The sequence below is a fragment of the Hemitrygon akajei genome, unplaced genomic scaffold (assembly GCF_048418815.1).
Source record: "Hemitrygon akajei unplaced genomic scaffold, sHemAka1.3 Scf000069, whole genome shotgun sequence".
Classification (NCBI taxonomy): Eukaryota; Metazoa; Chordata; class Chondrichthyes; order Myliobatiformes; family Dasyatidae; genus Hemitrygon; species Hemitrygon akajei.
In genome coordinates, this window is record NW_027331955.1 from 2,471,692 (window position 1) to 2,497,444 (window position 25,753).

The window sequence follows — 25,753 nt, forward strand, 5'->3', positions numbered from 1 at the left end:
TGTCTATACTACACTGACTGGCCTAATCTCAAATAATAACGAGGCAGCCGACAGAGAAGAAGTCATCACCCCGACAAGAAAACAACATCTCCCTCATTGTGACAAAAAGACAGGAGCTGGTTGTGGATTACAGGAGGAATGGAGACAGGGACCAAATTCAACATTTCCAAGTCTGTTGTTGACACAAAATGCACATTTTAATATTGATCATGAGACAATGTATTTTATATATTGTTAATGACTGAAATCATATTTACAGATTGTTACTGACAGAGAATCGTATAATTTGTGTTCCGTGTGTTATCTGAATGTACTTGCCTGTGATGCTGCCACAAGTCAGTGTTTCTCTGTACCTGTACCTTCCCGTACTTGTGCACTTGGCAATAAATTCAACAGGACCTGAGAAATCTCAGTGAGATTTGATTAGTGATGATCATCTTAGCAGCTCGGTAGGTGGAATGTATGAGACAGTACACTGTTAAATGCAAAACCCTGAACAGTGTCGATGATCAGAGGGATCTCAGATTCCAAGGAGGCGGGGCAATGACGTCAGTCACAGGCTGACTTCGCTGACTGTGGACTGAACCATAATTGAGAGAGAGCGATCTGCAGACAGGCAGTCAGCCAGTCTAAAGAGAGAGAGAGAGAGAGAGAGAGAGAGAGAGAGAGAGAGAGGAGAGAGAGAGAGAGAGAGAGAGAGAGAGAGAGAGAGAGAGACTGGAAAAGCTGATCGCTTCAGTTAGTCACAGCTGAGGCTTGGAACTCTCCTATGCCCACAAGAGTGGGTTGATCATCGGTACACGGATCCACAACGAATGTGTGTGGCTGTCACATCGTATAATCCATAAGAGTGGGTTTTGGAATATCTTGTGTTAACCCTTGCCTGGGTATGTTGTGTGGTAACCCCTGGAAGACGGTATTCCTGTGACAGGTCACTTTGAGCTATAACGAGAGGCTGGACAAACTTTGTTGTTTTCTCCAGAGCGGCGCAGGCTGGGGTGAGACTGGATGGACGTTTATAAGATTACAAGCGCAACAGATAGAGTGGACAGACGATATATTTTTCCCGGGGGTTGAAATTTCTAATACATTTAAGGTGAGAGGAGATGTGAGCGGCAAGTTTGCTTCTTTCCACAGACTAATGTGAAGATCACATTCCTTAACTTCTCTAGTGCCTTTAACACCATCCAGCCCAAGATCTTAAGGTACAAACTAACGGAGATGGGAGTAGACTCTCACATGGTGGATTGGATAGTGGACTACTTGACAGATAGACCTCAGTATGTGCGGTTGGGAGACTGTAGGTCTGACACGGTGGTCAGCAGCACAGGAGCGCCGCAGGGAACCGTACTCTCTCCGGTCCTGTTCACCCTGTACACATCAGACTTCCAATATAATTCGGAGTCCTGCCATGTGCAGAAGTTCGCTGATGACACGGCCATAGTGGGGTGTGTAAGGAATGGACAGGAGGAGGAGTATAGGAAACTGATACAGGACTTTGTGATATGGTGCAACTCAAACTACCTGCGTCTCAATATCACCAAGACCAAGGAGATGGTGGTGGACTTTAGGAGATCTAGGCCTCATATGGAGCCAGTGATCATTAATGGAGAATGTGTGGAGCAGGTTAAGACCTACAAGTATCTGGGAGTACAGTTAGACGAGAAGCTAGACTGGACTGCCAACACAGATGCCTTGTGCAGGAAGGCACAGAGTCGACTGTACTTCCTTAGAAGGTTGGCGTCATTCAATGTCTGCAGTGAGATGCTGAAGTTGTGGAGAGCGCCCTCTTCTTTGTGGTGGCGTGTTGGGGAGGAAGCATTAAGAAGAGGGACGCCTCACGTCTTAATAAGCTGGTAAGGAAGGCGGGCTCTGTCGTGGGCAAAGAACTGGAGAGTTTAACATCGGTGGCTGAGCGAAGGGTGCTGAGTAGGCTACGGTCAATTATGGAAAACCCTGAACATCCTCTACATAGCACCATCCAGAGACAGAGAAGCAGTTTCAGCGACAGGTTACTATCGATGCAATGCTCCTCAGACAGGATGAAGAGGTCAATACTCCCCAATGCCATTAGGCTTTACAATTCAACTGCCAGGACTTAAGAACTTTTTAAAGCTATTATTAATGCTTTTTGAGTTAGTTCTTACTGAGTTAAGTATTGTATGTAATTAGTTTTTGCTACAACAAGTGTATGGGACATTGGAAAAAAGGTTGAATTTCCCCATGGGGATGAATAAAGTATCTATCTATCTATCTATCTAATGAGCAGCTGGAGTCTCTGCCTGGGGGGGGGGGGGGGGGGGGGTCGCCAATCCTGACACGTGATCCCGTTTGCCCCTCCCATTTAACCGCAGATGGGCAGCATCTGGCGTCTGTTTCCGAGGCCCCGCCTCCCGATGATGTAATAATCTCTTCGCGCATGTTCACAGTCTCCGGGTGGACGGTGTTTTCCTCTCTGCTCACAGCTGAAGTGGGTCGGCTGTGTGTTCGTGAAAGACTTTCGTCTCTTCCGTCGGTATCTCTGTCTGCGGGCCGAAGATATCACTTTCCCATCGGTGAGTATTGAGACCGATCCCGAGCGGGGAGATCCGATGTTGACCGTGAGCCCCGAACTGTGGGCCAGGAATTCATTTGTTTCCCAACTATCTGGGCTCGTCAGAAATGTGTCGACTTCACTTAATCTGCATTGAACGATCCAAACCAGGAGCCCAGGCTGTCTGTTTCCACAGAATTGAAATGGAAGTCCCGCCGTCAGGTCACGTGAGGCTGTGTGCCGCAGATTTGCCCCGCCCTCCGCTTTGTGACGCCAGATCACGTGGTGTGCTTTTGGCCGCTGAGTACCATTAACTTCCCCGAACTCGCCTCGTTTACTGAGGCTTCTCGCATTTGGCCTGGAGCTTTATGGCTGTTGTGTCTTCTCCCGGACTGGGGTGGGTGAGAAAGGAGAACGTCCCAGGTTGTGGGGATCTTTGGTTTCACTGCCTGCTTTACCGAGGGACTGGGAAGTCTAGGGGGAGAATGGTTCGAGCCTCAGCTCCCCGCAGTAGAGCTGAGCCATACATTACTCCTGCACGTTCATAGCCCAGCGAGGGCGGTCGGTCCAGTATAGACAAGACAAGATCTGTATCCTAGGATCTGTAATACAAATTTCCTGAAATGGTCCTGTTTTCACCTGGAAATGGAGTGATAGTATAACAGTAAAGGAAGCACAACTTTTCCCTGTAAATTATCCTGGAACCGATTTGTCTGTTATTCCTGGAAATGTGTACAGTGCAGTCGTTGCTAATGAGGTTCACATGAATAATCTCAGGAATGATCGGATTTATATATGAGGAGCATTTGATGGTTCTGGACCTGTGCTCAATGGAGGTCAGAGGGGCGGTGGGGGTGGTGGAGGGATGTATGGTTAAGTAAACCTACCGAATGCTGAAAAGCCTGGATACAGTGGACATGGAGAGGATGTTTCCATTAGACAGAGAGTCTGTGATCTGAGAGCACCGTCTCAGAATAAAGATGCTTTCCTTTAAAACTGAGATGAGAAAAAATTTTTGGCCACAAGATGTCTGATCTGTGGAATTTGTTGCCGCAGAATTTGTTTGAGGCTGCCATTTGGGTATATTTGTGAAGATTAATATACTGATGATTGCTGAGTAGTTTCAGGGTTACAGGAGGAAGGCAGGAATATGGTGTTGGAATAAAAATTGGCCATGATTGAATGGCTGAGTGGTGGAGCAGACCAGATGGATTGAATCACCTAATTCTGTTCCTGTGTCTTGTGTCTTACCATGACTGAATGATGGCTCCTTCTTATCCCATATTGTTTTGTGATGTGTGAGGGACAATTAAAGATTGTTCACTGACATCATTATATTTGCCAACGTTTAAATTTCAGTGAGTTTTGTTCCTAGTAACATTCAGCAGATACGTTTGGTCCTCCTTTTCATTGTTAACGTGCTTCATTATCTTTCATGTTTAAGTTAGACCTGCAGAGAGAGATTTATTGGAAGAAAAACCACGACTGAAGACGAGGGAACAGCAACAAGTGAACCAGCCCGAGGATTGAGAGCATCAACTGGAGAGAACCCATCTGACTTGGAGATTCCAGTGATTCAGTCAGGAGAAAGTTTGGTGAGTCTCATTTACTCAAACACTGGTCCTTTAGACATTACGTACCTGTACAAAGGAAGGTAGGAAATAGTTGGGAGTGAGACTGAATGTGCCCAGAAGAACCAGTTATGCCAGTACCAGTCAGACTCAGTTATGAAGAACCCCCCCCCCCCCCAATTTTCCCTTTAAACTTTTCACCCTTCACCCTTAACCCATGTCCTCTGGTTTTTTTTTCTCCCCTAGCCTCAGTGGAAAAAGCCTGCTTGCATTCACTCTATCTATACCCATCATAATTTTATACATCTCTATCAAATCACCCCTCATTCTCCTACGCTCCAGGGAATAAAGTCCTAAACTATTCAACCTTTCTCTGTAACTCAGTTTCTCAAGTCCTGGCAACATCCTTGTAAACCTTCTCTTGCACTCTTTCAACCTTAGTATTATCCTTCCTGTAATTCAGTGACCAAAACTGCACACAATACTCCAAATTTGGCCTCACTAATACCTTATACAACCTCACCATAACATTCCAACTCTTATAATCAATACTTTGATTTATAAAGGCCAATGAACCAAAATCTCTCTTTACTACCCTATCTACCTGTGATGCCACTTTTAGGGAATTTTGTATCAGTATTCTTAGATCCCTCTGTCCTAGTGCACACCTCAGCGCCCTGCCATTTACCTTGTATGTTCTACCTTGGTTTTTCCTTCCAAAGTGCAATACCTCACACATGTCTATATTAAACTACATCTGCCATTTTTCTAGCTGGTCCAGATCCCTCTGCAAGCTTTGAAAACCTTCCTCACTGTCCACTACACCTCCAATCTTTGTATCATCAGCAAATCTGCTGATCCAATTTACCAAATTATCATCCAGATCATTGATATAGATGACAAATAACCATGGACCCAGCACTGATCCCTGTGGCACACCACTAGTCACAGGCCTCCACTCAGAGTAGCAATCCTCCACTACCACTCTCTGACTTCTCCCATTCTCAATTCACAATCAAATTTACTACCTCACCATGTATACCTAGTGACTGAATCTTCCTAACTAACCTCCCATGCGGGACCTTGTCAAAGGCCTTACTGAAGTCCACTACATCCACTGCCTTGCCTTCATCCACTTTCCTTGTAACCTCCTCGAAAATCTCTAATATATTTGTTAAACATAACCTACCATGCACAAAGCCGTGTTGACTCTCCCTAATAAGTCCCTGTCTGTCTAAACAATTGTCAATCCTATCTCTTAGTACTCCTTCCAATAATTTACCCATGACCAACATCAAACTTACCAGCCTATAATTTCCTGGATTACTTTTTGAGCCTTCTTTAAACAATGGAACAACATGAGCTATCCGCCAATCCTCTGGCACCTCACCCATAGATAACTACTTTTAAATATATCTGCCAGGGCCCCTGCAATTTCAACACTAGTCTCCTTCAAGGTCCGAGGGAATACCCTGTCAGGTCCTGGAGATTTATCTACTTGCCTCAAGGTAGCAAGCACCTCCTCCTCTTCTATCTGTATAGGTTCCATGACCTCAATACTTGTTTGCTTCATTTCCATTGACTCCATGCCAGTTTCCTTAGTAAATTCAGACACAAAAAAATCATTTAACATCTCCCCAATTTCTTTTGGTTCCATACATAGCCGACCACTCTGATCTTCAAGATGACCAATTTTATCCCTTAACTATCCTTTTGCTATTAATATACCTGTGGAAGCTCTTACTATCCTTCACCTTGACTGGCAACACTACCTCATGTCTTCTTTCAGCCCTCCTGATTTCTTCCTTAGGTATTTTTTTGCACTTTTTATACTCCTCAAGTACCTTATTTGCTCCCTGTTTCTTATACATGTCATACATCTCTCTCTTCTTTATCAGAGTTCCAATATCCATCGAGAACCAAGGTTCCTTATTCTTATTCACTTTGCCTTTAATCCTGAGACTTTGTCCCTAGGGTGTCCTCATGGGCCGTCCAGAAATGATTTCAGCTGGTGACAACCCTGTTTTCCCCTGTGGGGTAACCCTTATGTGGAATCGGGCTAATGGTCGGACCTTCAACCAAGTGGGTCCAGTCTCCACTGTTAGTCTGGCCAGTTTACTCTTCAGAGTGCCATTGGCTCTTTCCACTCTGCCAGCGGCCCGTGGGTGGTGTACAAACTGGAATTGTTGCTTGATAGCTAGTTTGTTACATACTCCTTCATTTACTTTCACCATAAATGTGGGCCATTGTTGAACTCAGCATCTCTGGCAGGCCATACCTGGGAATTATTTCCCTTAATAATACCTTCACAACAGTCACAGCAGTATTAATGGTAGTTGGAATAGCTTCAATCCATCTACTAAACACATCTATAATAACTAAGCAGTATCTATAGCAATGGACTCTAGGCAATTCAATAAAATCAACTTGTAGACACGAAAAAGATCCACCTGTCAAGGGAGTCGTACCCGGTGTGCAGGGTACAGGATACCAACCATTCCCTCCTTTCCCAGGAGTGTACAATTATGTATATAATCGACCAGTATTGGTAAAAACTGTGTAGGAACACAAACCTGTCCCGCTGGGGTGATCCAAAAACCCAGGTCGGGGTCTTTCTGGCACCCCATCTGGGACCACAGTTTTCACTCCTCCTCAGAGGCGTCCCCCTGAGAAGAACAAAACTCGAGGTAGCTGTAGAGCGGTGAGTAAGTTGTTTACAAAGGTGGCATTACTAATGGGGTGGCCAGAGGAAGTCAGGAATCCCCATGTTCCCAGAGAGCCCCCTAGTCATGTACAATTCCAAATGCATAACGGGAGTCTGTGTAAACGTTTGCACTTTAGTCTGTTGCTGGGATACAGGCACGAGTCAGAGCAAACAGCTCAGCCTTCTGGGTGGAGACAGCTGCTTCAAAAGAGGCTTGCTCAATTACTTCACTGTCCATCACTATCGCATAGTCAGAATATTGTTTTCCTGATGGATCCACAAAAGAGTTTCCATCCTCATAAAACGTTGCCTCGGGCTAGAGGGGGTATTGCTAAATGGATGGGAGAGTCTGTCCTTCTTTCACTGTGATCCGGAAGGGCTAGAGGGGGTATTGCAGAATGGATGGGAGAGTCTGTCCTTCTTTCACTGTGATCCGGACGGGCTAGAGGGAGTATTGCAGAATGGATGGGAGAGTCTGTCCTTCTTTCACAGTGATCCGGACAGGCTAGAGGGGGTATTGCGGAATGGATGCGAGAGTCTGTCCTTCTTTCACAGTGATCCGGACAGGCTAGAGGGGGTATTGCGGAATGGATGCGAGAGTCTGTCCTTCTTTCACAGTGATCTGGACAGGCTAGAGGGGGTATTGCAGAATGGATGGGAGAGTCTGTCCTTCTTTCACAGTGATCCGGACAGTCTAGAGAGGGTATTGCAGAATGGATGGGAGAGTCTGTCCTTCTTTCACTGTGATCCGGACAGGAGGGCTGACTTCATGGACTGAAATTGCCCAGAGATGGGGTATAACGTCTTGGGTTCGGTCACTGTTAAAAGAATGTCTTACCAGATGTCCTGTTTTCACCTCAAACTCCTTCCAGTATCGGAGTTGGCCCACGGCAAAGTCTTGCCAGTCTCCCTCGGTGCTGGAGGCCTGTTTCATCAGAGTGTAGGCAAGGAGCCCTAGGCTCTTTGGCTTGAACCCAGGGCAAACCCTGAAGGTGGTATGGGGAACCACCAATCCTGTCTGTCGCCAAAAGAAATCTGGAACTTCAGCAAGAAATGCAATGCCGTCTCTTACTTTAACCTCTCCAATCACCGTGACTGGGAATTTCTGTCCCTCGAGGGGTGCATAATATTAGCTTTCCTCAGTTGAGCACCACGTAGGGTCATAACACAGAGTCACATGAGAGTCGGCCGCTGGCAGAAGGTGTTCAAATGTACTGGAGTCCAGATAAAGTGCCCACCCCTGGGTGGTCAGAAACTGAGGAAGCTATCAGTTGTTCGCAGTTCCAGCGTGATATCCTTGTCCGTGCATAGAATCTCGACTTCCAACGGACAGAGGAAGTCTCTCCCTACGAGATTACACCCCCGTCTGGTGGTGACTGTAAATGAAACCTCACACTGGTTCCCCTGGAATTCCACCTGCAGTGGCTGGGTACGTGAATACGTATATTCCGTGCCTTTGAACCCTGACAGAGTGATTGTAGCGTCTGATAGCTGGAATCCCTTTTCCGATACTATTTCCTGATCGAGAGTCGTTGTGGTTGCCTCATATCAGTCATAAATGGAATTGGATTTCCAGCAACTTGCAATATTACACTGGGCTCTTCCTGAGGGTTGACACTCATGGTTGGAAGCATCTTCTTGTCAGTTTCTAAATGGGTTGTTGTCCCCACCTGTCCCTTGGTCGGTTTTTGTTCCCATTTCTGTTTCTCAGATATAGCCCGCTCGCGTCCTTCTTCCCGCTGAGCATATTCACCTTTAATATTAGTTCCCTTCGGGGTTGATGGGGATTCGATAGTTGGGTCCTAATGATATGTCAAAGCTCGTCGCATTCGATTTTGGTCATTGTCAGGCCAATCCATATTATTTGTTTTAATCATATTGGCTAACTTAGTTGGTAAGCATTGGAACAGTAGGGCATTGAACTGGGGGGACAGATTCCCATCATTAAAGTCTTGGTCTCCTGCGAAGGTGCCGTAGCAGGACACAAATCGCTCTCAATAGTCTGGTCCCCATTCCCCAGGTTTAGGTTTGCATTCAGGTACTTTAGTGATGTTTACAGGTTGCTGGAGAGCCCTTTACAAAGCTTGAATGATCTGGTCTGTCTGTTCATTCTCATTATGGTTTCTCGCCTGTAACTCCTGATAGGTTTGGTATCTCAATTCTGCCTTCCATTTCCACCCCTCATCAGCTGAGAGAATCATGCAGGAGAGACCGAATAAATCTTGCAGAGTCGCATTAAACATTTGTGTAGTACTGTGGACACACTGAGCAAACTGTGCTGGTTTTTCTTTTCTATCTGGGGCATGATTCATGATCATTATCATTTCTTGAGGCTTCCAGTCTGCATACACAGGATTCACTGAGGGCTGTCCCTTCTGCTAGTCCTAGGGGGAGCATTTGCTACTGCTGTTCAGGAGGATTTAAACTAATGTGGCGGGGGTATAGGAACAAGTGCAGAGAGACAGAGGGGTGTAAAATGAGAGTAGAAGCAAAAAGTTGTAAGGTGAAAAGTAAAAGTGACAGGCAGTCAAATCCAGGGACAAAAATCAAAAAGGGACACTTTTCAACATAATTGTATAAGTGTTGTAAAAACAAGCCTGAAGGCTTTGTGTGTCAATGCAAGGAGCATTCGTAATAAGGTGGATGAATTGAATGTGCAGATAGTTATTAATGAATATGATATAGTTGGAATCACAGAGACATGGCTCCAGGGTGACCAAGGATAGGAGCTCAACATCCAGGGATATTCAATATTCAGGAGGGATAGACAGGAAAGAAAAGGAGGTGGGATTGTGTTGCTGGTTAGAGAAGAGATTAACGCAATAGAAAGGAAGGACATTAGCCTGGAGGATGTGGAATCGATACGGGTAGAGCTGCGTAACACTAAGGGGCATAAAACGCTGGTGGGATTTGTGTACAGGCCACCTAACAGTAGTAGTGAGGTTGGGGATGGCATTAAACAGGAAATTAGAAATGCGTGCAAAAAAGGAACAGCAGTTATAATGGGTGACTTCAATCTACATATAGATTGGGTGAACCAAATTGGTAAGGGTGCTGAGGAAGAGGATTTCTTAGAATGTGTGCGGGATGGTTTTCTGAACCAACATGTCGAGGAACCAACTAGAGAGCAGGCCATTCTAGACTGGGTATTGAGCAATGAGGAAGGGTTAATTAGCAATCTTGTCATGCGAGACCCCTTGTGTAAGAGTGACCATAATATAGATAGATAGATAGATACTTTATTCATCCCCATGGGGAAATTCAACCTTTTTTCCAATGTCCCATACACTTGTAGCAAAAACTAATTACATACAATACTTAACTCAGTAAAAATATGATATGCATCTAAATCACTAACTCAAAAAGCATTAATAATAGCTTTAAAGATGGAGAGTGACATAGTTAATTCAGAACCAAATGTTCTGAACTTAAAGAAGGGCAACTTTGAAGATATGAGACGTGAATTAGCTAAGACAAACTGGCAAATGATATTTAAACGGTTGACCGTGGATAGAAACATAGAAAATAGGTGCAGGAGTAGGCCATTCGGCCCTTCGAGCCTGCACCGCCATTCAGTATGATCATAGCTGATCATCCAACTCAGAACCCTGTACCTGCTTTCTCTCCATACCCCCAATCCCTTTAGCCACAAGGGCCATATCTAACTCCCTCTTAAATATAGCCAATGAACTGGCCTCAACTGTTTCCTGTGGCAGAGAATTCCACAGATTCTCCACTCTCAGTGTGAAGAAGTTTTTCCTCATCTCGGTCCTAAAAGTCTTCCCCTTTATCCTTAAACTGTGACCCCTCATTCTGGATTCCCCCAACATCGGAAACAATCTTCCTGCATCTAGCCTGTCCAATCCCTTTAGAATTTTATACATTTCAATAAGATCCCCCCTCAATCTTCTAAATTCCAGTGAGTAAAAGCTTAGTCGATCCAATCTTTCTTCATATGAAAGTCCTGCCATCCCAGGAATCAATCTGGTGAACCTTCTTTGTACTCCCTCTATGGCAAGGATGTCTTTCCTCAGATTAGGGGACCAAAACTGCACACAGTACTCCGGCTGTGGCCTCACCAGGGCCTTGTACAACAGCAGTAGAACCTCCCTGTTCCTATACTTGAATCCTCTTGCTATGAATGCCAACATACCATTTGCCTTTTTCACCGCTTGCTGTACCTGCATGCCCACTTTCAGTGACTGGTGTACAATAACACTCAGGTCTCATTGCACCTCCCCTTTTCATAATCGGCCATTCAGATAATAATTTGTTTTATTGCATATGAATGTTGAGGAACAAACTAGAGAGCAGGCCATTCTACATTAGGTATTGAGCAACGAGGAAGGAAATGTTGTCGTGCGAGACCCCTTGGGTAAGAGTGACCATAATATGGTGGAATTCTTCATTAAGATGGAGAGTGACATAGTTAATTCAGAAACAAAAGTTCTGAACTTAAAGAAGGTTAACTTTGAAGGTATGAGACGTGAATTAGCTAAGATAGTCTGGCAAATGATACTCAAAGGGTTGACGGTGGATATGCAATGGCAAGCATTTAAAGATCACATGGATGAACTACAACAATTGTTCATCCCAGTTTGGCAAAAGAATAAACCAGGGAAGGTAGTGCACCCATGGCTGACAAGGGAAATTAGGGATAGTATCAAGTCCAAAGAAGAAACATAAATTAGCCAGAAAAAGCGGCATACCTGCGGACTGGGAGAAATTCAGAGACCTTAATTAGGAAAGGGAAAAAAGGTTATGAGAGAAAGCTGGCAGGGAACATAAATTACAGCTTTGTGAAAAGAAAAAGATTGGTCAAGACAAATGTAAGGACCTTTACAGTCAGAAGCAGGTGAAATGATCATAGGGAACAAAGACATGGCAGACCAATTGAATAACAACTTTGGTTCTGTCTTCACTAAGGAGGACATAAATAATCCTCCGGAAATAGTAAGGGACCGAGGGTCTAGTGAGATGGAGGAACTGAGGGTAATACATGTTAGTAGGGAAGTGGTGTTAGGTAAATTGAAGGGATTAAAGGCAGATAAATCCCCAGGGCCAGATGGTCTGCATCCCAGAGTAGCCCAAGAAATAGTGGAAGCATTAGTGATAATTTTTCAAAACTCCTTAAATTCTGGATTAGTTCCTGAGGATTGGAGGGTGGCTAATGTAACCCCAGTTTTTAAAAAAGGAGGGAGAGAAAAACCGGGGAATTATAGACCAGTTAGTCTGACGTCAGTGGTGGGGAAAATGCTAGAGTCGGTTATCAAAGATGTGATAACAGCACATTTGGAAAGAGGTGAAATCATTGAACAAAGTCAGCATGGATTTGTGAAAGGAAATTCATGTCTGACGAATCTTATAGAATTTTTTTTAGGTGTAACTAGTAGAGTGGATAGGGGAGAGCCAGTAGATGTGGTATATTTAGATTTTCAAAAGGCTTTTGACAAGGGCCCACACAGGAGATTAGTGTGTAAACTTATAGCACACGGAATTGGGGGTATGGTATTGATGTGGATAGAGAATTGGTTGGCAGACAGGAAGTAAAGAGTGGGAGTAAATGGGACCTTTTCAGAATGGCAGGGAGTGACTAGCGGGGTACCGCAAGGCTCAGTGCTGGGACCCCAGTTTGCATTATATATTAATGATTTAGATGAGGGAATTAAACGCAGCATCTCCAAGTTTGCAGATGACACGAAGCTGGGCGGCGGTGTTAGCTGTGAGGAGGATGCAGGGTGATTTGGATAGGTTAGGTGAGTGGGCAAATTCATGGCAGATGCAATTTAATGTGGATAAATATGAGGTTATCCATTTTGGTTGCAAGAACAGGAAAACAGATTATTATCTGAACAGTGGCCGATTAGGAAAAGGGGAGGTGACCTGGGTGTCATTGTACACCAGTCATTGAAGAGAGGCATGCAGGTACAGCAGGCGGTGAAAAAGGTGAATGGTATGCTGGCATTCATAGCAAAAGGATTTGAGTACAGGAGCAGGGAGGTTCTACTGCAGTTGTACAAGGCCTTGGTGAGACTGCACCTAGAGTATTGTGTGAAGTTTTGGTCCCCTAATCTAAGGAAAGACATTCTTGCCATAGAGGGAGTACAAAGAAGGTTCACCAGATTGATTCCTGGGATGGCAGGATTTCATATGAAGAAAGACTGGATCGACTAGGCTTATACTCACTAGAATTTAGAAGATTGATGGGGGATCTTATTGAAACGTATAAAATTCTAAAGGGATTGGACAGGCTAGATGCAGGAAGATTGTTTCCGATGTTGGGGGAGTCCAGAACGAGGGGTCACAGTTTAAGGATAAAGGGGAAGACTTTTAGGACCGAGATGAGGAAAAACTTCTTCACACAGAGAGTGGAGAATCTGTGGAATTCTCTGCCACAGGAAACAGTTGAGGCCGGTTCATTGGCTATATTTAAGAGGGAGTTAGATATGGCCCTTGTGGCTAAAGGGATTGGGGGTATGGAGAGAAAGCAGGTACAAGGTTCTGAGTTGGATGATCAGCCATGATCATACTGAATGGCGTTGCAGGCTCGAAGGGCCGAATGGCCTACTCCTGCACCTATTTTCAATGTTTCTATGTGTGGAAAATTAGAATCTCCCACAATCACAACCTTGTGCTTACTACAAATATCTGCTATCTCCTTACAAATTTGCTCCTCCAATTCTCGCTCCCAATTAGGTGGTTTATAATACACCCCTATAGGTGTTACTATACCTTTCCCATTCCTCAATTCCATCCAAATCGGCTCCCGAAATGAGCCCTGTAATCTATCCTGTCAAAGCACTGCTGTAATATTTTCTCGGACAAGCATTGCAATACCTCCCCCTCTTGCCCTTCTGACTCTATCACACCAGAAGCAACGAAATCCAGGAATATTTAGTTGCCATTCACACCCCTCCTGCAACCATGTTTCACTAATAGATACAACATCATTTTTCAGTTATCAATCCATACTCTAAGCTCATCCACCTTTCTTACAATGCTCCTAGCATTAAAATAGATGCATTCAAGAAACTTTCCACCTCTTCCTCTCTGTTTATCCCTAAACAACTTTATTATCTCTTTTTTTTCCTTCTCCCCTACATCTTCAGTCTGAGTGCTCCTACATCAGGGAGGAAGTTCAAATCAGCTCCGTGTTAAAAGTTTAGCCATCACGGTGACTGAAGGCAGCTGCAGGTTCATGAGGGACTGTTACTGTCAGATTCTGCAGTTCTTGCGGCTGCTCATCGCACCCACGACTGAACCCTGGTCACTGAGCATTGGAGGAGTCTGTTCTGCTGATGTTAGCCTGAAACTAGACTGGTGTTTAATATTGTGGATCTAGATAGATAGATAGATACTTTATTCATCCCCATGGGGAAATTCAACATTTTTTCCAATGTCCCATACACTTGTTGTAGCAAAAACTAATTACATACAATACTTAACTCAGTAAGAATATGATATGCATCTAAATCACTAACTCAAAAAGCATTAATAATAGCTTTAAAAAGTTCTTAAGTCCTGACAGTTGAATTGTAAAGCCTAATGGCTTTGGGGAGTATTGACCTCTTCATCCTGTCTGAGGAGCATTGCATCGATAGTAACCTGTCGCTGAAACTGCTTCTCTGTCTCTGGATGGTGCTATGTAGAGGATGTTCAGGGTTTTCCATAATTGACCGTAGCCTACTCAGCGCCCTGCGCTCAGCCACCGATGTTAAACTCTCCAGTACTTTGCCCACGACAGAGCCCGCCTTCCTTACCAGCTTATTAAGACGTGAGGCGTCCCTCTTCTTAATGCTTCCTCCCCAACACTCCACCACAAAGAAGAGGGCGCTTTCCACAACTGACCTATAGAACATCTTCAGCATCTCACTGCAGACATTGAATGACGCCAACCCTCTAAGGAAGTACAGTCGACTCTGTGCCTTCCTGCACAAGGCATCTGTGTTGGCAGTCCAGTCTAGCTTCTCGTCTAACTGTACTCCCAGATACTTGTAGGTCTTAACCTGCTCCACACATTCTCCATTAATGATCACTGGCTCCATATGAGGCCTAGGTCTCCTAAAGTCCACCACCATCTCCTTGGTCTTGGTGATATTGAGACGCAGGTAGTTTGAGTTGCACCATATCACAAAGTCCTGTATCAGTTTCCTATACTCCTCCTCCTGTCCATTCCTTACACACCCCACTATGGCCGTGTCATCAGCGAACTTCTGCACATGGCAGGACTCCGAGTTATATTGGAAGTCTGATGTGTACAGGGTGAACAGGACCTGAGAGAGTACGGTTCCCTGCGGCGCTCTTGTGCTGCTGACCACCGTGTCAGACCTACAGTCTCCCAACCGCACATATTGAGGTCTATCTGTCAACTAGTGACCACTCCGTGGGATAGGAGATTTCCCGTGAATTTCATGGAAACATATAAATGCACAGCACATTACAGATGCTTTGTCCCACATTGCTGTGCCGACCATGTATCTTACTCTAGAAGCTGCTTAGAATTACCCTGCCACATAGCCACCCATTTTCCTAAGCTCCATGTACCTATCTGAGAGTCTCTTAAAAGACCCTATTGTATCCGCCTCCACCACTGTTGCTGGTGGTGCATTCCACACACACACCACTCTTTGCTTAAAAAACTTAGCTCTGACATCTCCTCTGTCCCTACTTCCAAGAAGCTTAAACTGATCCCCCTCATGTTAGCCATTTCAGCCCTGGGGAATAAGCCTCTGGCTATCCACACGACCAATGCCTCTCATCATCTTATACACCTGCATGATTTTTTCCAGGGTGAATAAGACGATGAGCTCACTGTGGTTTTGACTTTCTCTCTCTCTCTCCTTGTGAGGCTGATGTCACAGTCCCGCCTCACTCAGGCACTTAAAGTGACACTCACAGTAAACGAACCTGCGGTCTCATAACACAATGCACCTCTAAAGTCTGACAGCAGACTAGCGAGTAAATCTTCGATGGTGCAGAGTCAGAAACCAAAGAGTTGCCAGATTGAGTCAGGGCTTTGGGGCTGCAAAGAGAGATGGCGTCTAGAGTTTACGAGGAGGAGGAGCAATCAGACCAGCAGAATGTGGCTACAAAAGAAAGGTCAGAAACATTTGGAAACTGGTTGACCGAAAAAAAGGTGGTTAATTTCAGACAGCAATTGTGGAGAGGAATAAAAAGACAATGTTTAGGCAGAGCCCCTTCCGCATGCCTAGCCTGTGTACTCCGCTGCTTAGTTGCTCTCTGAATTCCAGAGTTCCTCCAGCATTTTGTGTGTGTGCGTCTCTGTATTTCCAGCAACTGCAGAATCTCCTGTGTTTTATATCTGCATTTTACTTTGGCATTAGATACACGTTGATATTGAGTAGATTGCTTATAGGAGCCACTTTCTGCGTTAAAACAGCTGCAGATTTTTCTATACACACTAAAAAAAATGAGGTATGGACATTGAACCGGTGCTTGCAGAAATGTTTAATGGCACCGTGATTACCCATAGGGCCATGCGTTAAGAATTTTGCTGGTCCTGAAGTGCCGATGAAATGCGCAGGCGTCAGGCTGAGGACGTCCCTGAGTTTCACGCATGCGCGCAGTACACAGAAGGCCTTGAAAATGTCGGCTGCAGGTAAGAGCGATTCTCCGTGATTTTATCTTAAACACGGACTTTGGGACGATTCCTGTGAAATCTGGTCACTGTGACCAGCAATCCCGGGACAGTCCTGCCCTCTTCCCTCTCTCTCAGCCCCATGATCCGTACACAGGCCCCAGGGAGCTTCCGGCTGATGAGGGAATGGGAACCGATGCATCTCTCAGACAGAGCTGAGCTCCAGCTATCTAAATGCAAGGATTAGGAACTCGGAGAAAGGGAACAAAATCTTTTACATCAGCAGTTGAGAAAATCGGCATTAGTACTCTTTTCCGTAGATGCTGCCTGGCCTGCTGAGCTCCTCCAGTATTTTGTGTGTGTTGCTTCCTCTACCTCCTCTTGCTCTGGACTTTTCTACCGGTGAGAACATGTTTTGTCCCATTCTCTCTGGGTACGTAATGATATCAAACACCTTTGCCCTGGGCAACAAGTAGCTTTCACATCCCAAATGTGCCAGACTCCAGTGAAACAGACTACTGCCCTTCCCTTCATATTCATTGGCATTGCATTCACTGAGTTCACCACCGTCAGTCATTGGGGGAGGGTTCAGGGGGAATATTTATGTAGAATACAGAAACTAGAGAAACTAGTGATGCCTGTTTGCATTTTGGTGATGCAAAAGTTGCTGGAGAATTTGCAAGTGGGAAGAAGTGGAGTGATATTTGGAAATCTGACTTTTTAAAGCGTAATTTAGCAAGGAAACCACATATGGACAATGTGCAAAAGCTTTGGTGAGAAAATCCTCCATTTCCTGTTACAGGCCTGCTACATAGGTTGTGTGAGAGTGCATGTGAACTCGATCAAACCCAGAGGAGATCAAAGTTCCTATTGACAGTGATTTGCTAGCTGTGAAAATGAATACCTCTCTATATAAAATTCACTGTGCACATCTTGTCACTGAGTAAAAAATGCACAGTACAAGATTTATCTGCACACTGGTTATTACAAATTAGAGGGGAGATTATTACAAATTAGAGGGGTATTGGAGGGAAGGAGGGGAGACCTCCAGTGTCCCTGATGCCCTCACCTACAAGATGTGCAGCTTGTAACCCTGCACTTCAATGAGCTGCAACTTGAAATGGGTGAATTCCAGATCATCCAGCAGTTGGAGGGGGGTGATAGATATGACATGAAGAGAGGTGAGTTACACCCAAGGTGCAGGACACAGGAAACTGGGTGAGAGTCAGGAAGGGGAATGAGGTTAAATAGGCATCACAGAGTACTCTCGTGGCCATCCCCAACAACAACAGGTGGACCACTTTAGAAGCTGTTGGGGGGAATTACCTGGCAGAGGAAAGTCAAAAGGCTGATAGGGGATTCGTTAGTTAGAGGAACAGAACAAGAAGGGACGAATATCCCAGTGGTAAGGCTTGCTAGTGGTAGTGAGCAGGGGAGGGGGTGATGTGGTTAAAATAAGTTGGAGGGGGCATGGGAGCCAGAATGACAGAACAGATAATGGAAAGGGTGAATTGAATTGACTTTATTAAATACATATTTCATAAACATGTGGAGTAGAAATATTTCCCTTACATCATATAAATGTGCAATGTGTAATTTATAGTAGTTTATAATAGATAGTTTGCTCATAGGACAGTCAATATAACATTGAAATGCAATTGTATCAGCATGAATTAATCAGTCTGATGGCCTGGTGGAAGATGATGTCCTGGAGCCTGTTGCTCCTTTTGCTGTGGTACCGTTTCCTGGATGGTAGCAGCAGGAACAGTTTGTGGTTCTGATGAATTGGGCCTGTTTGACCCTGATATTCGTTGGGCCCTTTTAACACACCTGTCTGTGTAAATGTACTGAGTCATGGAAAGTAGATTGTGCAATGTATAATTTCCTTGTTTATATTTAGAGACATTTTTTGGTGTATAAAATGATGAGGGGTATTGAGCGTGTGAGTGGCCAGAGGAGTGTTTTTTTTTCCCCAGGGTTGAAATGGTTAATGCCACTTTTCCACACTCCCATAGACCCTTTGTCCATCTCCTGAGTAAATAGAGATGGAAAAACATTTAAGATCTCCACCATCTGCTTTGATTCCACACGTGGATTGCCATTCCGGTCTTCCAGAGGACCAACTTTGTGCCTTGCAATCCTTTTGCTCTTAATCTATCACTAGAATCCCTGAGGATTATCCTTCACCTTTTCTGTGACAGCAACCTCATGCCATCTTTTAGCCATCCTGATTTATTTCTTATGTGTTCTCTTGCATTTCTTCTACTCCATAAGAAACTGACTGCCTATCCCTGTTATGCAATTCCATTTTGTGCTTTACCAGGGTCTCAATATCTCTTGCAATCCAAGTTTCCCTACAGTTTCTATCTTTACCTTTTATTCTGACATACCCGCTTACTACTTTCAAAATTTCGCTTTGAAGGCCTCCCATTTACCAAGCACACCTTTGCCATAAAGCAGCATGTCCCAATCCACAGTTGCCAGATCCTAGTATCTTAATTCCAGGTGTTGATCCATACCCTGAACACATCCGCCTTTCCTACGCTGCTCCTTGTATTGAAATATACAGGGCTCAGCATATTCACTGCACCATGCTCAACTTTTTCATTCCTGACTTTGTCTGAGGCCTGAACAACATCTGTCTCCACAACCTCTCCACTACCATTCAGGCTCCCATTCCCCCTGCAACTTTAGTTTAACCCTCCTTACCCCCACCTCCCAGCATGCAGATCTTAAACCCCTTTGGCTTTCCTCTCCCAGATCAATAAAAAGGAGGTGCATACCAGGTACAGGCAGATAGGAACAAATGGGGTACTTATGAAATACAGGAAATTCAAGTGAACACTTATGAAAGAAATAAAGGCATGAGGTTGCCCCAGCAGACAAGGTGAAGGAGAATCCTCAGGGATTCTGCAGACATGTTAAGAGCAAAAAGATTGCAAGGGAAAAAAATAATTCTCTGGAAGATCAGAATGGTAATCCATATGAAGGGATAACATAGACTTGGGAATATTTTTTTTGCATCCGTATTTACTCAGGAGATGAACACAGAGTCTACAGAAGTGAGGCAAAGCCGCATCAACTTCATGGACCCTGGACAGATTACAGAGGTGGAGGGGTTTGCTGTCTTGAGGCAAATCAGTGTGGATCAATCCCCAGGGCCTGACAAGTTGTTCACTAGGACCCTGCGGAAGACAAGTGCAGAAATTATTGGGGCCTAAGCACAGATATTTAAATCATCCTTAGTGACAGGTGAGGTACTGGAGGATTGGAGGACAGATTGTTCTGCTGTTCTAGAAAGGCTGTAAAAATAAACTAGGAAATTATATGTTGGTGAGCTTGACATCAGAACTGGGAAAGTTATTGGACTGTGTGTGCAGGAACCAAGTATATACTGTAAGTATTTGGATAGGTGTGGACTGATAAAGGATAGACAGCATGGCTCTCGCCAATCTTAGAGTCTCTCGAGGAAGTTATCAGGGTAGTAGATGAAGGCAAGGCAGTGGATGTTGTCTACATGGACTTTAGCAAGGCACTTGACAAAGTCTCATATGAGAGCTTGGTCAAGAAGGTTCAGTCACTCAGCATTCAAGATGAGACAGTAAATTGGATGAGACACTGTCTTTGGGAGAAGCCAGAGTGTGGTAGCAGATGGTTGCCTCTCTGACTGGAACCTGTGACTAGTGGTGTGCCACAGGGATCAGTGCTGGATCTGTTGCTGTTTGTCATCTATATCAGTAATCTGGATGATAGTGTGGTTAACTGGATCAGCAAATTTGTGGATGACACCAAGATTGGTGGTCTAGTGGACAGTGAGGAAGACTATCATGGCTTGCAGTGTGATCTGGACCAGGTGGCAAAATGGTTTGAGAAATGGAAAATGGAATTTAATGCAGACCAGTGTGAGTTGTTGCACTTTGGTATGACCTACCAAGTGAGGTCTTTCACAGTGACTGGTCTGGCACGGAGGAGTGTTGTAGAAGAAAGGGACCTGGGAATACAAGTCCTTAATTCACTGAAAGTGGTATCACAGGTAGATAGGGATGGGAAGAATGATTTCAGCCCATTGCCCTTCATGAACCAAAGTACTGATAACAATAGATGGATGTTATGTTGACTCCTAGAAGACATTGGTGCGGCCTAATTTGGAGTATTGTGTGCAGTTTTGGTCACCTACCTACAGGAAAGATGTAAAAGAAGTTCAGAGATTTCAGAGAAAATTCACAAGGATGTTGCCATGTCTGGAGGACTTGGGTTATAAGGAAAGATTCAACAAATCAGGACTTTATTCCTTGGAATGCAGAAGATTGAGGGGAGATTTGATTGTGATAGAGAGGCACAGATAGTGTTAATGCAAGCTGGCTTTTTCCACGAAGATTGGGTGGGATGACAACCAGAGGCCATGGGTTAAGGGTGAAAGGTGAAATGTTAAGGGGAACATGAGGGGACACTTCTTCACTCAGACGGTTATCCGGCTGTGGAATGAGCAGCCATCACAAGTGGTGCATGCGAGCTCGATTTCAACATTTAAGAGGTTTGTGTTGGTACCTGGAGGTGTGGGAGTGGGCTGTTTAAATAGTTCAGCACAAACTAGATGGCCCAAAGGGCCTGTTTCTGTGTTGAAATGTTCTATGATTGTGACAAGAACCTGAAATAATACAAAAATTCACTCTAACCCCTTTTGACAGCTGTGCGAACCAACCAGTCATTTCAGAATTTTTTATATGGCGTTAAAACTGTGGCACTTTAAGTTAATAATACATAAAAGAAGATCCCAGCTGCACGTCAAAAAAGACTATTTGTGTGAGAGTGTTTCAGTTACTGTGGGGCGAGGAACCCATGCAGCTCAGTGGGATCAAGGAATAATACCAATGGAGAGAGTCAAACTGAGCCAAGGCACTGATTGGAGACGGCAGAAATGCGCCATTCTTATAGAGACAGGAAGAGCATCAGGGAATTGATGGTCATTTCAGATACCAGCACTCTGCCCAGTCAGGAGATGATTTCTCTGTCCAACTTCCGTTGAACCTCACTGTAACAGTGTGATACCAGATCAAACCTTGGTAACTCAAGTAATCTCATCTGAAATGTTGTCCTACACCCATTGATGGATTTTGTAAATCTTTTTACAGGTTAAAAATGAGAAGGAATTCGTCTCCAGGAAGCTCAAACACGGCACAGCAGTTTTGTTGTCTCTGTCTACATATTTAAGAAGTGAAGCAAGGGATCCAATTGACCATCCTTCCTGCTCAGACTGTGGGGAGGGATTCACTTGGTCATTTGACCAACTGACACGCCTGTAATTTACACAGGAGAAAGGCCTTTCACCTGCTCAGACAGTGGGAATGGATTCTCTCAGTTATCACAATTGACGGTACATCAGCAAGTTCACACTGGGCAAGGCCATTCACCTGTTCTGTGTGTGAGAAGGGGTTCAGTTGGTCATCCCACCTGTTGACACACCAATCAGTTCACACCACACCGGGCAGAGGCTGGTCATCTGCTGTATTTCTGGGAAAGGATTCACTCTGTCATCTGACCTAATGGCTCACCAGCGAGTTCACACTGGGGAGAAACCGTTCACCTGCTCAGAATGTGGGAAAGGATTCACTCGGTTAGCTCACCAACAGAGACACCAGCAAGTTCACACTGGGGAGAAGCCGTTCACCTGCTCAGAATGTGGGAAGAGATTTGCTGACTCTTCCAGCCTACAGAGTCATCAGCGAGTTCACACTGGGGAGAAGCCATTCACCTGCTCAGAATGTGGGAAGGGATTCACTCGGTCATCCGGTTTATGGAGTCATCACCGAGTTCACACTGGGGAGAGGCCATTCACCTGCTCAGAATGTGGGAAGGGATTCACTCAGTTATCCGATTTACAGAGTCACCAGCGAGTTCACACTGGGGAGAAGCCGTTCACCTGCCCAGTCTGTGGGAAGGGATTCACTCACACACCCCACCTACAGAATCACCTGCGAGTTCACACTGGGGAGAAGCCGTTCACCTGCTCAGTCTGTGGGAAGAGCTTCACTCATTTATCCACCCTACGGAATCACCAGCGAGTTCACACTGGGGAGAAGCCATTCATCTGCTCAGTCTGTGGGAAGAGCTTCACTCATATATCCACCCTACGGAATCACCAGCGAGTTCACACTGGGGAGAAGCCGTTCACCTGCTCAGACTGTGGGAAGGGATTCACTCAGTCATCCCACCTACAGAGTCATCAGCGAGTTCACACTGGGGAGAGGCCATTCACCTGCTCAGTCTGTGGGAAGGGATTCACTGAGTTAGCTAAGCTACAGAGTCATCAGCGAGTTCACACTGGGGAGAGGCCATTCACCTGCTCAGTCTGTGGGAAGGGATTCACTCAGTCATCTACCCTACAGAGTCATCAGCGAGTTCACACTGGGGAGAGGCCGTTCACCTGCTTCGTCTGTGGGAAGGGATTCACTCAGTCATCTACTCTACTGGTACATCAGCGAGTTCACACTGGGGAGAAGCCGTTCACCTGCTCAGTCTGTGGGAAGGGATTCACTCGGTTAGCTAACCAACAGAGACACCAGCGAGTTCACACTGGGGAGAGGCCATTCACCTGCTCAGAATGTGGGAAGGGATTCACTCAGTCATCCCACCTACAGAAACATCAGCGAGTTCACACTGGGGAGAAGCCGTTCACCTGCTGAGAATGTGGGAAAGGATTCACTCAGTCATCCCACCTACTGGCACACCTGTCAGCTCACAATGGGAAGTGGCCATTGTTATGAATCCCTAGGTTTTGTTTGCTGTAGACTGTCATTTTAAGAGAGAGAGATTAAGAAGGCAAATCCACAGACTCAGAGTCAGACGGAGATGAAGGAGGAAAAATGGAAGAATCGAAACCAGGGAACTAGTGGCCAAGGGTCACTGTTTGGAACTTTCCTTTGCTCACAAGGGTGGGCTAATTATCGATTCACCGTACATCGAATGTGTAGTTGTCACCTCATTTGATCCATAGGAGTGGATCTGATTTGGGGTATCCTGCGGAGACCACTTATGTGTCAACCCTTGCCTGGCTGTGGTGTGGTAATTCATTTGAAGACGATACCCCTTATGACAAGTCACTTCAGGTGATAATTAGTATGTGGATTTGGAAGGATGACAGATAAAATCTACAGCGACTGTTGGTCTCGTTTTACCACCATGGAACCTGTGGAATATGACATAATTGCCTTCTCTCAACATTTACCCTGGATTACAAATATCTCTCTCATCACCTATTCTGTGGTTGAACTGAACTTTCATACTTTACCATCTCAAGACTCCAAGCCTTGTTACCCCTGAGCTCAATAGTTTGAGAGTTATATTTATACACATAACACTCACGAGGAAATCTGCAGATGCTGGAAATTCAAACAACACACACAAAATGCTGGTGAAACACAGCAGGCCAGGCAGCATCTATAAGAAGAAGAACTGTTGACATTTCAGGCTGAGACCCTTCGTCAGGACTAACTGAACGGACAGATACTAAGAGATTTGAAAGTAGTGGGGGGAGGGTGAAATGCGAAATGATAGGAGAAGACCGGAGGGGGTGGGTTGAAGCTAAGAGCTGGGAAGGTGATTGGAGAAAGTGATACAGAGCTGGAGATAGGAAAGGATCATTGGACAGGAGGCCTCGGGAGAAAGAAAGGTGGGGGGGAAGCACCAGAGAGACATGGAAAACAGGCAAACAATTAAATATGTCAGTGATGGGGTAAGAAGTGAAAGAGGGGCATTAACGGAAGTTAGCGAAGTCAATGTTCATCCCATCAGGTTGGAGGCTACCCAGCCGGTATATAAGGTTTTGTTCCTCCAACTTGAGTTTGGATTAATTTTGACAGTAGAGGAGGCCATGGATAGACATATCAGAATGGGAATGGGACGTGGAATTAAAATGTGTGGCCACTGGGAGTAGTCTGTTGCTGCTGGTTCGTTTCTAAAGCGTTACGGTTTGTAACAAAATGGGGCCTGCTTCTGGGATATGAACAAATTTAAGGATTGATTTAATATCGATTTCATTGGGGAAATCCCTTTTGATTTATTTGTGTGTGGAAAATCAGCAGCAATAGATGTTGATAGATATCTGGAAGTGTGAACCTCTCAGGCATTAGAGGACACCAGAACGATTGAGTTACTGAGTATTGCTAAAACGTTAATACTTGCTAAGGTGAAATTGACAATGAGGAGGGCACAGATGCAGAGGATAATAGCTGAACATTATGTATCTGAGGGTGTATTTAAAGTGGTGGAGTTGGAGGTGTTTCCTGAAAGTAAACCTAGTGAGCTTGAGCTCCAGTACAAGTTAGAAAAATTAAAGATGGAGGCTCCGGAAAGGCAGAGGCAGTTTCAGGCTGGAGAGGCAGAAAAGCAGAAAGAAAATTCTCTTACAAAGTGTAATTAAGGGGAAGGCTTAGCAAGCCTATTCTGCTTTGACAGTTGCTGAAGCAGCTGATTATTTATTTATTTATGCTGCCCCAATCATCGCCACTGGGCTATAAATGTGCAGGAGCAGTGTGTGGTTCAGTGCTTTGCTCAAGGACAGACACGCTGCCTCGGCTGAGGCTCGAACTCATGACTTTCAGATCGCTAGTTCAACACCTTAACCACATGGCCACGCACCACACATTTGACCTCGTGAAGCAGGCTGTGCTCAAAGCTTACGAGTTGGTCCTAGAAGCAGACAGGCAAAAGTTTAGACATTTGAAGAAATCTGTTAACCAGACATACGGAATTTGCTTATGAGAAATTTGTGTGTTTTGACCGCTTGTGCACATCTGAACATGTAAATGCTGATTTTAACAGCTTGAAAGAGTTGGTTTTAATTGAAGAATTCAAAAAGTGCGTCCCTGATGACATAAAGACGTATCTAGATGGAAATGATGCTGCCACTATGCAGAAATCTGCTAGATTAGCAAATCAGTTTGCTTTAACTCATAAAGTTATGTTTACCCTGAATAAGAGTTTCCAAAAGGCACTTGCCAAGTTGTGGGTAAACCGAATGAGCTCACCCCAGTGGCCTGTACCTGCATTCGGTGAACCCTTTTCCAAAGTTATAGTGGATTGTGTTGACCCATTGCCAAAGACTAAAGCTGGCCATCAGTATCTGCTAACTATTACGTGTACTGCATCCAGATTCCCAGAAGCAATACCTCTCAGAAATATTAAAGCTAAAACTGTGGCGAAGGCTCTTACCAAGATTTTCACATTATTCGATTTGCCTAAAGAAATCCAGTCTGATCAAGGATGTAATTTTACATCTGGATTATTCCAGCAGGTAGTTTCTGAACTGGGAGCAAAATAAATTGCATCATCTGCATACCATACAGAAC

The 25,753-nt window shown here is 44.8% G+C and overlaps 1 protein-coding gene and 1 pseudogene across 1 annotated transcript in view; both read left to right on the plus strand.

The window, feature by feature from the left end:
- LOC140722087 (uncharacterized) overlaps positions 1–23,457 on the plus strand; it is a 57,172-nt pseudogene extending 33,715 nt beyond the window's left edge.
- The window catches only part of LOC140722088 (uncharacterized), a 39,232-nt gene continuing 15,895 nt past the window's right edge, over positions 2,417–25,753 (plus strand). Inside the window, exons 1-2 of the mRNA XM_073036881.1 lie at positions 2,417–2,555; positions 3,978–4,128. The gene's annotated coding sequence lies outside the window, so the exon portion shown is untranslated. The remainder of the gene's footprint in view (positions 2,556–3,977; positions 4,129–25,753) is intronic.